Source organism: Haplochromis burtoni, unplaced genomic scaffold (genome assembly GCF_018398535.1).
Source record: "Haplochromis burtoni strain Fernald_Lab_line unplaced genomic scaffold, NCSU_Asbu1 Contig_441, whole genome shotgun sequence".
NCBI classification, from domain to species: domain Eukaryota; kingdom Metazoa; phylum Chordata; class Actinopteri; order Cichliformes; family Cichlidae; genus Haplochromis; species Haplochromis burtoni.
The window spans coordinates 167,366-179,164 of record NW_024582802.1 but is presented as its reverse complement, the minus strand read 5'-3'; positions in this window follow the sequence as shown (position 1 = coordinate 179,164).

Genomic DNA, 11,799 nt, shown 5'->3' with positions numbered 1-11,799 from the left:
GATGATGTGGACAAAATACTCATTTGCCTAATAATTCTGCACTCCCTGTAGTAGTATAAGCACTACATGTTTACCACAGTCCGTCGCTAACAGAATATCGTTCATAACCTTTATGAGAGCTGTCTCTGTGCTATGAAACGGCTTAAAGCCGGACTGAAAAACTTCAAACATTTGAGAGTTGTTTAGATAATCCATCAGCTGAGTGTGAACAACCTTTTCCAAGATCTTACTCAGAAAAGGAAGTTTAGAGATGGGTCTAAAGTTTGACATTACTGAAACATCTGAGCCTGGCTTCTTAAGTAAGGGGTGAATAACTGCATGCTTAAACCTGCTTGGTACTTGACCTGACAAGAGGCTGGTATTAATTAGGTTCAGAATATGTGGTCCAACAGTAGGAAACACTGTTTTTTAGAACATATAACCATAATACCACATAACTGCTAGATGCATAAATAAGCAATTTCTCTTTTTCTTTTTTCTTTTTTTTTTTGCCTGTCCCGTTTGACTCTTTTGCCATCAGAATTATTGTCTAAAGGCAAAGAAAGCTGCCCAACGGATTTACTTTACCAAATAGACCATCCCGGCCTTGCCATAATGGTCTATTTGATTCACCTTTTATTGTTTATTTTATTTTATTTTCACTTTGCTAAATATGGGACAGACTTGACTGGGGAAAAGAAAGGAGAGAAAGATAAGCAATTTCTCAACTCTCTCTGTTATTCTCTTAAATTTCTCATATTGGGATGTGGCCTGGTTTATAATTAAAATGATTTATTATACTATGTTTATTATGTGATAACATAAAACAGATTTCTATTATTGTGAAGAAAAAACCCTCAAAAGCAACCAGGTCATAACTATACTGAAACTAATGAATACCCAACAGATGACACCTCACTGGTAAGTAAAAGTAGCTCATCACTGACAAATCTTAAGGAACTGGTAGACATTGCTGACTCAGTATCTTGCTGCTTTAAATTCTACTTTAGCGTGCCTTTAGGCAGCTGTTGGACATTATGCAACATTAATAATCCTATTTGAATAAACTGAACCCTGAATGTAAAATTTCAGGCAATTATAGTAACTGTCACGGAGAGCGTGAGTGGAGAACAGAACTGGAGCTTGAACAAAAGGCGAGCCTTTATTGGGCTGATACGAGACAAACATAAATACAAGGCAAGGTCAACGTGGGGCGAAACTAAAACTCAACATAAACTGGAAAAACTAAATAACTGACAAGCTGTGACGAGACCGTGGAACTGGGAAACAACTACGAACGCTATGATACCTATGAAACTATGACCATAACTATGACAAGAGGTACATGACTGAACGGGATGAACAGACATCCTGACACAGACTGAATAACAACACAAAGAGTAAATACACACAGGAGGTAATTAGGGGAAGAGGAAACAAAATAGGGACACATAAATAAACGCCATGACACGACAGGGAAAGTGAAATTATGGGAAAGTGAAACTAAAACAATGAACGTAGAACACAAGACATCTACAAAACAAAACAGGAAACAGGAAACACAGGGAGACATAGACATGACACAGGCTTGACAACATGAAACCACACAGACAGGAAATACATGACACAGAAGACCAGGACAGACCAGGGGACATGAAGAGACTCATAACTAAAGAGACATGAAAGGACCTAACGAGACTACAACTCAAGGCAATTAATAATAATACTAATAAGACTTAAAATTATCTCATAAATAATCAAAAAATGCAAAATAACTCAACTAAACCCTTAACTGAAGAATAGCACATGAATTAAACATAATACAAATGTAAGAAAACAATACAAAATAACACAAAACGCTGGGTCAAAGACCCAGCCCCTGACTGTAATAAAGAGAGGTAGCAGGAGACGGGTGTGGTTTGGGGGATGGGTGTGTGTGGGAGGGGGGTGTTACTGACTAACCAGAGCTGCAGAAGCAGCTTTTGCAAGACTGGCAAAGTTTGGTTTTGTTTGCATTTTTTTTAATTTCTAATTACTTTAATAATTGAATGACCTGAATAAATCAATTGTGTGACTACGTTTGATGCCCTCTTCACCCCTCAATAATGACACAAGCCCATCAGACACTCCCATGTACAACACAGCTAAATTTGTTGTGTCAAGGTGACTGCTATGCTCACCACGAGTCATGTGTTTTCCTAAGAACGCAAGCTCAGGGTATCAAAGAAAAGAAAGAAAGACACAACCCTTTGCTCTTGCTCCTGTCTCTCTTCACTGCTCCACTAAAAGACAAAAAAGAGCTTCAGCCATCAGCAGCTGTTAAACATGGTGAGTCAATGTCCACTCCAAAGGATGCGATATAAGGTGACCTCATATACTGGCAACTAAAAGCCATTCCAAGCAATCATATGTGTCCATAGCCTCAATAGCAAGACTAACAGCAAGTAGCACTGAGCTTTAGTGTATGAGGATCAGCTGTGAGGTAAGCAGGGAATTGAAGAAGACTGCTCTAGCGGATGAAACGGCCTTTTAAAATACCACACTGCTTCTTAATTTTTAAAAAAGGAAAAGAACAAATGCAGGTAGCCACTCATATTGCAAGGATGTATTTATTTAGCTTTTACTAGTTCTAATAAAACACTGATATACCCATTTACTCTCCTTTAAATGTTATAATCTGTCCAGCCCTCCATTTCCACCTGCTTTTCCAGGTCTGGGTCACAGAAGCTGCAGTCTAGGCAGAGATTTCCAGACCTCCTTCTCACCACCCACTTCCTCTCAGTTGACATGTGATGCCGGTGCCACTGAGCCAAACACCCTCCACTCTTGGCTGTGTCTACAAATTCAGTCCATAAAAGTTATGAATACAGACTGTGACAAAGTGCATTCATTCACTATGAATGAATGCAACTTATTGGCAGCAATGTGAACCAAGCTCTTGCTTGGTTGTACATGGACAGGACTGCACACAACATGGAACTGATAACACATACTCCAGGATACCCCAAAGGATGTGGCCGAATGCTTTCTCCAAGTACACAAAATACTTGTAAACTCGCACATACCCTCCAAAAGTTTAAAACGATGGTTCAGGAGTCCAAGGTTCCAGGATCTCGATGAAAACCACATTGTTGTTCAAACATGGTGTTTGTTATGGAGAAACTATGGTTAGTACAATCCAACAACAAAACAAAGGAACTGTCAGAAGACTCAAAGACAAGATGCAGTGGGAACAGTTCAAAGATTTTAACGAACACTTAAGTAAATAACAGGTGAGTGCTTGCAGTTCTTCAAAAAACTACTAAGATGAAGTGTCCATTTCTTTACAGGATCTGGTCAAATCACCACAAGGTTGTCAGGCTCATTGTTTCTGTAGGTTGCAGGTTCAGATAAGTTGATACAGGATTCACATGAACAGTCACAGATAGGTCTACAGTGTATTTCACAGGGTTCAGGTAAGGATTTATTGTTTCCCTCAGGCTCGAGTTAAAAGCTCTCTGACTTTACAGGTTTGAACTTGATGAGGGAGGACACCAAGATAAGTATGTTGCAGCTTAGCAAGCAGGAAACAAACAAACTCAGTAAGACTGCCACGTAATGTATATCAAGAACCCAGCGAGGGAAAGCAGGAGCAGGGTTACATACTGCTGATGATTGTAGATGAAAATCTGACATAGTTATGCCAACATCTGGAGGAGGTAAGCAGAGTTACTTCACTCGAGTCTGCATATGGATGATGAAGAGAGGGAAGAGGGCATGGGGGACATGAGAGGAACGCTAATAGAAAATGTTCATTGCACATATAATAAACCTAATTTAATCTAATGCATTTTACATTCTAACGTTAAGCTTCCTCAACCAAGGTACAGCAATTTTAGATGAATAATTTGTTAAACATAACAAGGTTTGGAGAAACATTTAAACTTTCATGGAAATAAATAGAATTACATTATTTATAATTAGTGATGTGGTTTGACCTCTGATGTGCCTTACCACCAGAAAGGCTGAAAACAATATTAGACTCTAAGCAGGTTAAGAAGCTAATAAGAGGCTCCTGTATTCTTCAGTCTGGTAGTGGCTCTGTCTGTGTAGCAGATAGTCAGCAAGAACATGTAATGGAAGATGATGGAAGTGAAGAGAGCAAGCAAAATGAAGGTTGCCCTGAGGGTGATGTCAAAGATAAGGAGAGGCCAAAGCATGTTGGAACGGTGCTAAAAAGAAAGAAAGAAAACACTCTTAAGCTCAAGTTTACTGCTACACTGTTGAGCAGGAGACCGGGGTTTGTCCACAGTCTTTGATTATGGGATCAACAAATGCATAAACTGGCTGAAGTACCTCCTTTCTGAAGTTTTCCTGTGTTCCATTATTGCATCTTGATGTCACTGATGCTCCAGCTCAGCACTGTCCAACACTAAAATGGCAAATATAGGGAATCTGTGTCCAACCCATCTGCTGGGGTCAAATGCAACAATCTTTTCATGCATCTTCTCCAAAACTGGATCACTGAACACTGATGACTGAGGTCTGCTGCTTTTAACTTTCTCACTCACTTTCATCAGCTAAAACTGTGAAAACTGTCCCTATTAGATACAAAAACACTGGAAGTCCCCTTTATAAAAAAAATCTATAATATTAGTTTAATAATGTAAGTGAAGATTTTTCAAGTTTCAAATTTTTATTATAACATGTTTCCCTGTATAATTTAATTCTTCCTTTGCAGTCTGCAATAGATACCAAACAAACAAACAAACAAACAAACAAAAAGAAATAAAGTGGCCAAATAGAATAGATCGTTTAAAAAGAGTTATTAAAAAAACACCATATGAGAAACACAGTAGAAATATAAGATGCAAAAATGTACTCAGTTGTAGGCCAGGGCTATGTCAGATGTTTAGGGGTCTGATGGGGAAACAAAGAGTTCTTCAAAGTGTTTGTTTTGTTTTACTCACCTTAAACATAAAAATGATATTAATAAACTGCAGAAGGTTTTCTGGGGCAGTAAGCAGTAAAGTTGCACCCTTACATACATACTTATAGCTCTAATGTGGAGCGTAATTATCATGTTGTATTTAATAAGACTCAAGGCTAAAGACTGAGCCCAGGAATTCATCAAGAAATTGTTTGTACGGGTCACAGAAGAGGGGAGACAAAAGCTAGTTCTTCTAATGGCCACAAAGGGCATTATTTCACATGGGCCCTGCTGGCCATTTGAAATAATGCAGCTTTACAGCATTGTATTTCCTCAATGTCTTCACTTTTAAAGACATACTCCAGCCTTCTTTTATATTTGGTCTATGGCATGAACCAAAACATTAAAGTGTCAGCCTGCAAAACTAAACGGGCTGCTCACTGTGCAACACTGAAGACAACTGCAGTGCTAGAGCTCCCTCACATAACCAATTGATTACTGTCAGTATAAAAATACTGACTGACTGGAGCTTTAAGGATTTATGAGGCTCGTGCTTTGGAGCTGATTACTTGATTGACAGGTGCCTTCCTTTATTACGATAGGCTGTGGTGATTACTTGGTCGCCACCTCAGCCCCACACTGACCAAAGAAATCTTGCATTCACACATCACCATCATTCTGTTTTTCTGATGACCTTCCTGTCAGTTAGTCCCTGTCGGCCACATGACCTGTTTGCGGAGCCGGGAAAGGCCTTTAGAAAGCTGACATCAGGATTGACTGCCATAATTCATCATTCAAGCAGCTGTAACACTTTCTATATTTTCTCATACTATGTCTTATCTGTGACTATGTGCAGGACTAAATAGCAAAAACCCAAAGGAAATGATTGTGCACCTGAAGGCGAGTGGGTTTGCTGTGATTCTGCTCCCATGCCTTAGGTGACAGAGTGTTAATAACAGGGGAATAAATAAACTGCAGCGCTGTTGCTGTGGGCTGGAGACTGTGGGTTGCTGACGTCAACGATCCCCCTGCCCCACTTTAACCCTAGACAGGGAGCATGTGTGTGTGTTCAGACTCTTCATCCTCTAGTTCCCTTAGGACTTCACTCCATTTGCCCTGACTGATAATGAGCACATGTTCTAAAAGAACGCCCAGCAGTTTGCTTAATATATAACACCATGCTCCAAAAACCACCTCTGTTTTTTCCACCTAGCTTTGCATCTGCTTTAGGGGTTTTCACCACCACAGCCATGCTTGTCTTGGATGCCTTAACCTCTGCGCAATCTACAGGGAACAGCTACGTGGTGTGTTGTATAACTGTCATGGTTGTGCAGTGGCATGGAAACTGTCTGACAGCACCGCCCACTGGTTTCACTATGGCACTGATGCAGTGAAAATACAAACATACAATCCTGACATTGTTTTCACCAGTAAAATAATGTTTTACCAGCATTTGCGGTGTTACAACTTTGCTATTTTACGATAAACGTAAATTAAATACAACCTGAGCAACTGAAATGTAGAAATAATGGAACAAATGGACTCAACTCAGTATGATGGAGCTTTTTGTGGCCATCATCATAATATCATTGTTGTAAATTCTTTTGACCAGAATATTTATGAAATGGCAATCCTATGTTTAAAATGTTAAACTAGTAGCCTAAATTCTAGAGAGTATGAATAAAGAGGCAACTGGACTTCTGTTAGTTTGTGCAGACATTTGAAGAGGCATCCAGGAGACTTCCCGCCAAAAAAACAAATGGTGGAGAATGCTCTGGTTTGGTTGTCCCCTTGGACATCGTTTTGGGGGTCGTTAACCCACCACTGATCATGTCAGTCATCATTTCATTTCATTTATTTATTTCACACTTGGTCAACAGTTTCCACAGTTAGTTCTTAAGAGCCAAAGTGGGGGGAAAGGCATGGGTCATTGCCATCACTGGGGATTAAGGGTAAAACCACTGTGAGACCATGACCCACCACATCACATAACCTATTGAGCTCACCTGGGGTGTTGTGTGAGTGGGGGTTGGTGCTTCTGGGGTGTCTAGTGGTCATTTACAGAAGGCATCAATGGCCTCCTTTACTCCTCTTTCAAACCATCTGTCTCATCGTCTGAAATGTGATCACAGCCATTCTCCAAAAAATGACCTTTGTCCTTTAGATGCAGATCGCACTTCAATGTTGTGGCACGAGTTCGTGGAGTGGCTGTTTGATTTCTTCTATGTTGAGGCCTGAACATACCTCACTGCGCTGCACACCACAAAATTCTCTGGTCCGATGAACGCTCTGGCCTTTATCTTCTAACAGGACAATGGCCCTAAGCACACAGCCAAGAGAACAAAGGCATGTCTTCAGGACCAGCCAGAGCCCAGACTGGACGCTCCCCATCCAAGCTGATGGAGCGTGAGAGCGTTTGCACAGAAGAATGGGAGAGATTGCCCAAAACATGCGTGCCAAGCTTGTCACATCATACTCAAAAAGATGTGACTGTAATTGCTGCCAAAGTGCTTCAAAAACTTTTGAGCTAAATCTGTGAATACTTATGTACATATTATATTTTTGTTTTGTTTTTAACATTTTTAATCAATTTGCAAGAATCTTAACCAAACATTTTCCCTCTTTGTCATAATGCGGTATTGCGTGTAGAATTCCGAGGTGAAAATCTCACTTTAATCCATTTTGGAATCAGGCTGTATCATGAAAAAGTATGGAAGCGCACTGCTTGGAAATCGTGTCACTAACGAAAGTGACAGGAAGTGAAGATGAAGGTAGCATTTTCATTGGGAGTGACTAGGATGGACAAGATTAGAAATGAATCTATGGACATATGCAGAGGAGGGATAGTAGATGTACTGGACAAAGGATATAAGGTATAGAGCAGCTAGCCGTGAGGAAAAGAGACAAACGGACTTTGTCATTCAGTATACAAGCGTACAAGGAACACACAGAGAAGATTCACAGATTTAGTGAAGGAGGATGCAGGGACCGAGTGAGGAAGCACTGCAAAATAAGAAAGAGAAGACGCCCATTTATAAAAGCACAGTTGTTTCAAGATTAGCTTTAAGATTGTTCCCTTAAAAGTGTAAAGAAACTGAACAAAAGGAGGACAAAAAAGTGTCAGACCTAAAGAACATCCACAGCAGATGAACTGAAATCAGGTTCTTAAGAAACAGGAAAAAAAACTCGGAATGTGAGAAATGCAGCAACTAGTAGCTGGTCCAGCTACTAGTTGCTGAAGTAGTCTTTGAAGTTATGTGTCTCAGAGAATTCAGCTTTATTTCCTGTCAATGATTAGTTCCCTAAATAGCTCCTGGTGTATCTTTGTGCAGTCTTCTCTTCTCTTCTCTTCGTGTGTTTATCTTATTTGTGTTCCTTGTTGCTGTTATTTTTTTTTACTTTTGGATTTCAGTTTTTTGTAATTAATTTTTATTCATCAATTATAAATGGACTGATTCATATGTAGTGCTTTCTATCTAACATTCACACACACATTCATACTGTGTGTGTGACTCAAAAAGCATTTTGGGGTTAGTATTTTGCCCAAGGACATTTGGCACGCAGACTGGAACAGCCAGGACTCGAACCACCAACCTTCCAGTTAGTAGATGCCCTGCTCTACCTCCTAAACCACATTTTTTTCTGCATTCCTTAAATAGTTCTCCTTTAGGTAATCTCCCTGACAGCCTTGCCATTGGGTCCACTTCTTGCCTACTTATGACAATAGTCTGTGTGACTGCTCCTACATCTTGTCTTTTCTAAACTACTAAAGAAAGTTTTTCAAACACTGCTGTTATTCTTACCAAATCCTTTTTTGTCAGTTCCTTTATTCGAGATGCACAGCCTCCACGGGGAACCCCAGGCCTCGAGGGCCGGGGTCCTGCAGGTTTTAGACGCGTCCTTGATCCAACACAGCTGGTTTAAATTGATAAACGAGGACCTCAGCATGACTGTGCCTTAGGGTCTCACACTGACACAATATAAAAAAATAATAAAAATAAAATAAAATAAAACACCACACACACACATACAAGTACTTAATTTATTTAAACAATTTTAAAATACACAAATACAGTGGTATTACAAATGAGGAGCAAAAATTTTGAGGTGGGAGTGAAAAGAAACAATTTCCCATGATCCACAGAAAGATGCATTTTGGGACATGAGCAACCATCTCCACAACGCACAGTTCAAAGCAAAACTGACAAAAGGAGAACTGCGTGAGGCAGCCTGCAAAATCTATCCCATGTAAATTGTACTTGCATTTATTATAGCCATCAGTGAAACGAACAAGTTAATGCATCACTTTTTTTGATTTTCAAGCCCACAGGTGAAGTGTATGAAACAAAAACTGCCTTAGCGGGAATTCTAATGGAGTGAGGCATTCCCATTCCCTCCATACACTGTCGTCATCATCCAAAACCAGTGGCTCATGTGGACCTGGTAGACAAAGTAGGCGCATCCTATACACAACGACGAGTACAAAATACCACGACAACCCCTTTCCCCTTTAACTACAGAAAATCGGCCTACGTTACATTGCAATCAGTGTACCACATCGACAGTTTTCTACTTTAAAATGTGCACGATTCAGATCGAGCCACAGGGAGGAGCCGTGCGTGGCTTTTAGTACCACTGGGACTCGTCCAACCCGCCCCGCCCACCTTTTTTAATTAATACTTGTTTCATTTGTCTCCAAAATCATCCTTTTTAAACCAATCCTGTCCATTTTCTACACAAACTTTCACATTATTTGCCAGACCCTCTGATGTGGGTCAGCACCAGACTGAAACTAATGATCTTTATTTTCTTTATATCAAGCTCCTTCTATTCCAATTACTTTTAAAAGTCATTGCAACATAGGCTGCACAGTACAATTCTAAACTGTGAAGAAAAAACAAACAAATGCAGGATCAAATACTACCAGGAGGTACAAACTGAGGCCATGACATCTGAAGAGTTGTGGCATTTTTTCATTTTATCTTTAACTTGCTATCGGCAGAATGGATCCCAGCTTGAGGAAAGTACATTACCGGAATCTACCTTTTTAAAAGGTAACCTCAGTAATTTAGTCTTTAGCTCACAGAAAGTTGCGGCATTTGCAAAATCAGACTTGAAGATGGTTTAAACGCACAGCTGTTTTTCTCACACGTAAGACACGGCAGCACAGTCGGCTCAGAGACGCCCGCTGTGTTTAGGTGACCCAGTGCATTCTGGAGGCAGCACACACTGGCGGGGAACACACTGGAATATTAGCTGCAATCCAACTCCACACGCACGGACTGGAGAGTCGGCAGGTTAAACAGCAGCTAATGTGTGATCTCTACTAGGTGAGGGCTGCAGGTGCAATCAGGAAATCAGGTTTGAGGGTCAAAGCGTGTTTTCACAGTTCAAGCAGCTGTTCCACCCTCAGACTTAATCATCGATTTGTTAAAAAACTGTGAAACACCCATTTAAGGCAAATCAAAGACACCTTATCCAAGCGGCTTGCGCTGCACTGTGCAACCATGATGTAAAATACTTTGCGATGTAACAAACTGGGTATCAGTAAAATCCAAGTCATTAAACTACCTTGGAGCCTTTCCTCCAATGTAATTAATCCTTTAAGTTTCTGTCTTGCAGTTCTGCTGCGTTTACTTAAAACGTTTGAGAGATTCGTTTTTGTGGCTTCTACTAGAGACACGTGGAGACAAGGAGGCTGCAACATCCTGTGAATTCTGGTTGAAATCATCCATGAGTGTTTATTAAGGTTCACGAAGAAAGCTGTCAAAGTACGCGTGAAAAACAAAACAAAACCTTTGGAAGCAGATGGACAGATGGTCTAGAGTGAGGTTGAGGAGGCAAAGGAGACAAAAAAAGAAAGAAATACCCTCAACATGTTTATCCCACAACCATTTGAAGCTTGTACAACCCTAAGATAACCCTAAGACAGAACCACACAAACACACAAAAACCACATCACTATGCACTGAGTTTAAAAACAATTTCTCATCCGTTCGGTGCGGACACACCAGCCTCCAGACTAGATCATCGTTTCATTCACAGCTTTTCCCACCGCAGCCACAAACCTGAAGACACACTATATGTGCTGTATGGTTTTTTTGGATTTACTACAATGTCCTGGTTGCAACGCACCTGAGGTGGACGCAGACAAAAACAAAAACCCCAAAACATCTACTCATACCATTGGGATCATTGCAAAGAGAACATTAAATCCCCTGTTAATGTAACTGTAGAGCTAAACCTCAAACACCTAAAATACAAAATAAAAGAAAAGTATGTCCACTTGTGGGATTTAGACAGTCTTTCAGGACACAAAAATAGAGTTGAGGCACTGCTCTTCAACACTGCCACGATGGATCACGTGTCTCTGGTAGTTTTAATAAATCCCACAGGCTAATTTTGACAGCTAACAGACATGTCATTCTCTCTTGTGAAGTCTGACCAGCTGGTGCAGTACAATTTCTCTTAATGATTAAAAATAAGTAAAAACAAAAAGTTGGGGGAGAAAAACAAAACAAAACAGGAAGATGATGCCACAGAGAAGTGAATCCATGGCTTCATCAACAGCAAGGGGGAGGCAGGAGGAGGAGGGGGGGTTCCAAATCTTCCCACGGAGAAGAAGAGATGCTGCGGCTGCTACTTTGCCCAAATTGTTGTTAAGGCAACCAAACCGTACTCCACCTGCCCATCTCTCTGTCACATACACACACTCACACTCACTTCTGGCTGTGCACCTCTTCTGTCGAGTGAACAGGGGAGTAGCCAGATACTTGTGCAATCGTTGGTAAGTCCTCCGTGTAATCTGCAAAGTCCTGTTCATATGTGTAAGTGTGGTGTGGTGTGGTGTGGTGTGGTGTGGTGTGGTGTGGTGTGGTGTGGTGTGGTGTGGTGTGTGTGTGGTGTGGTGT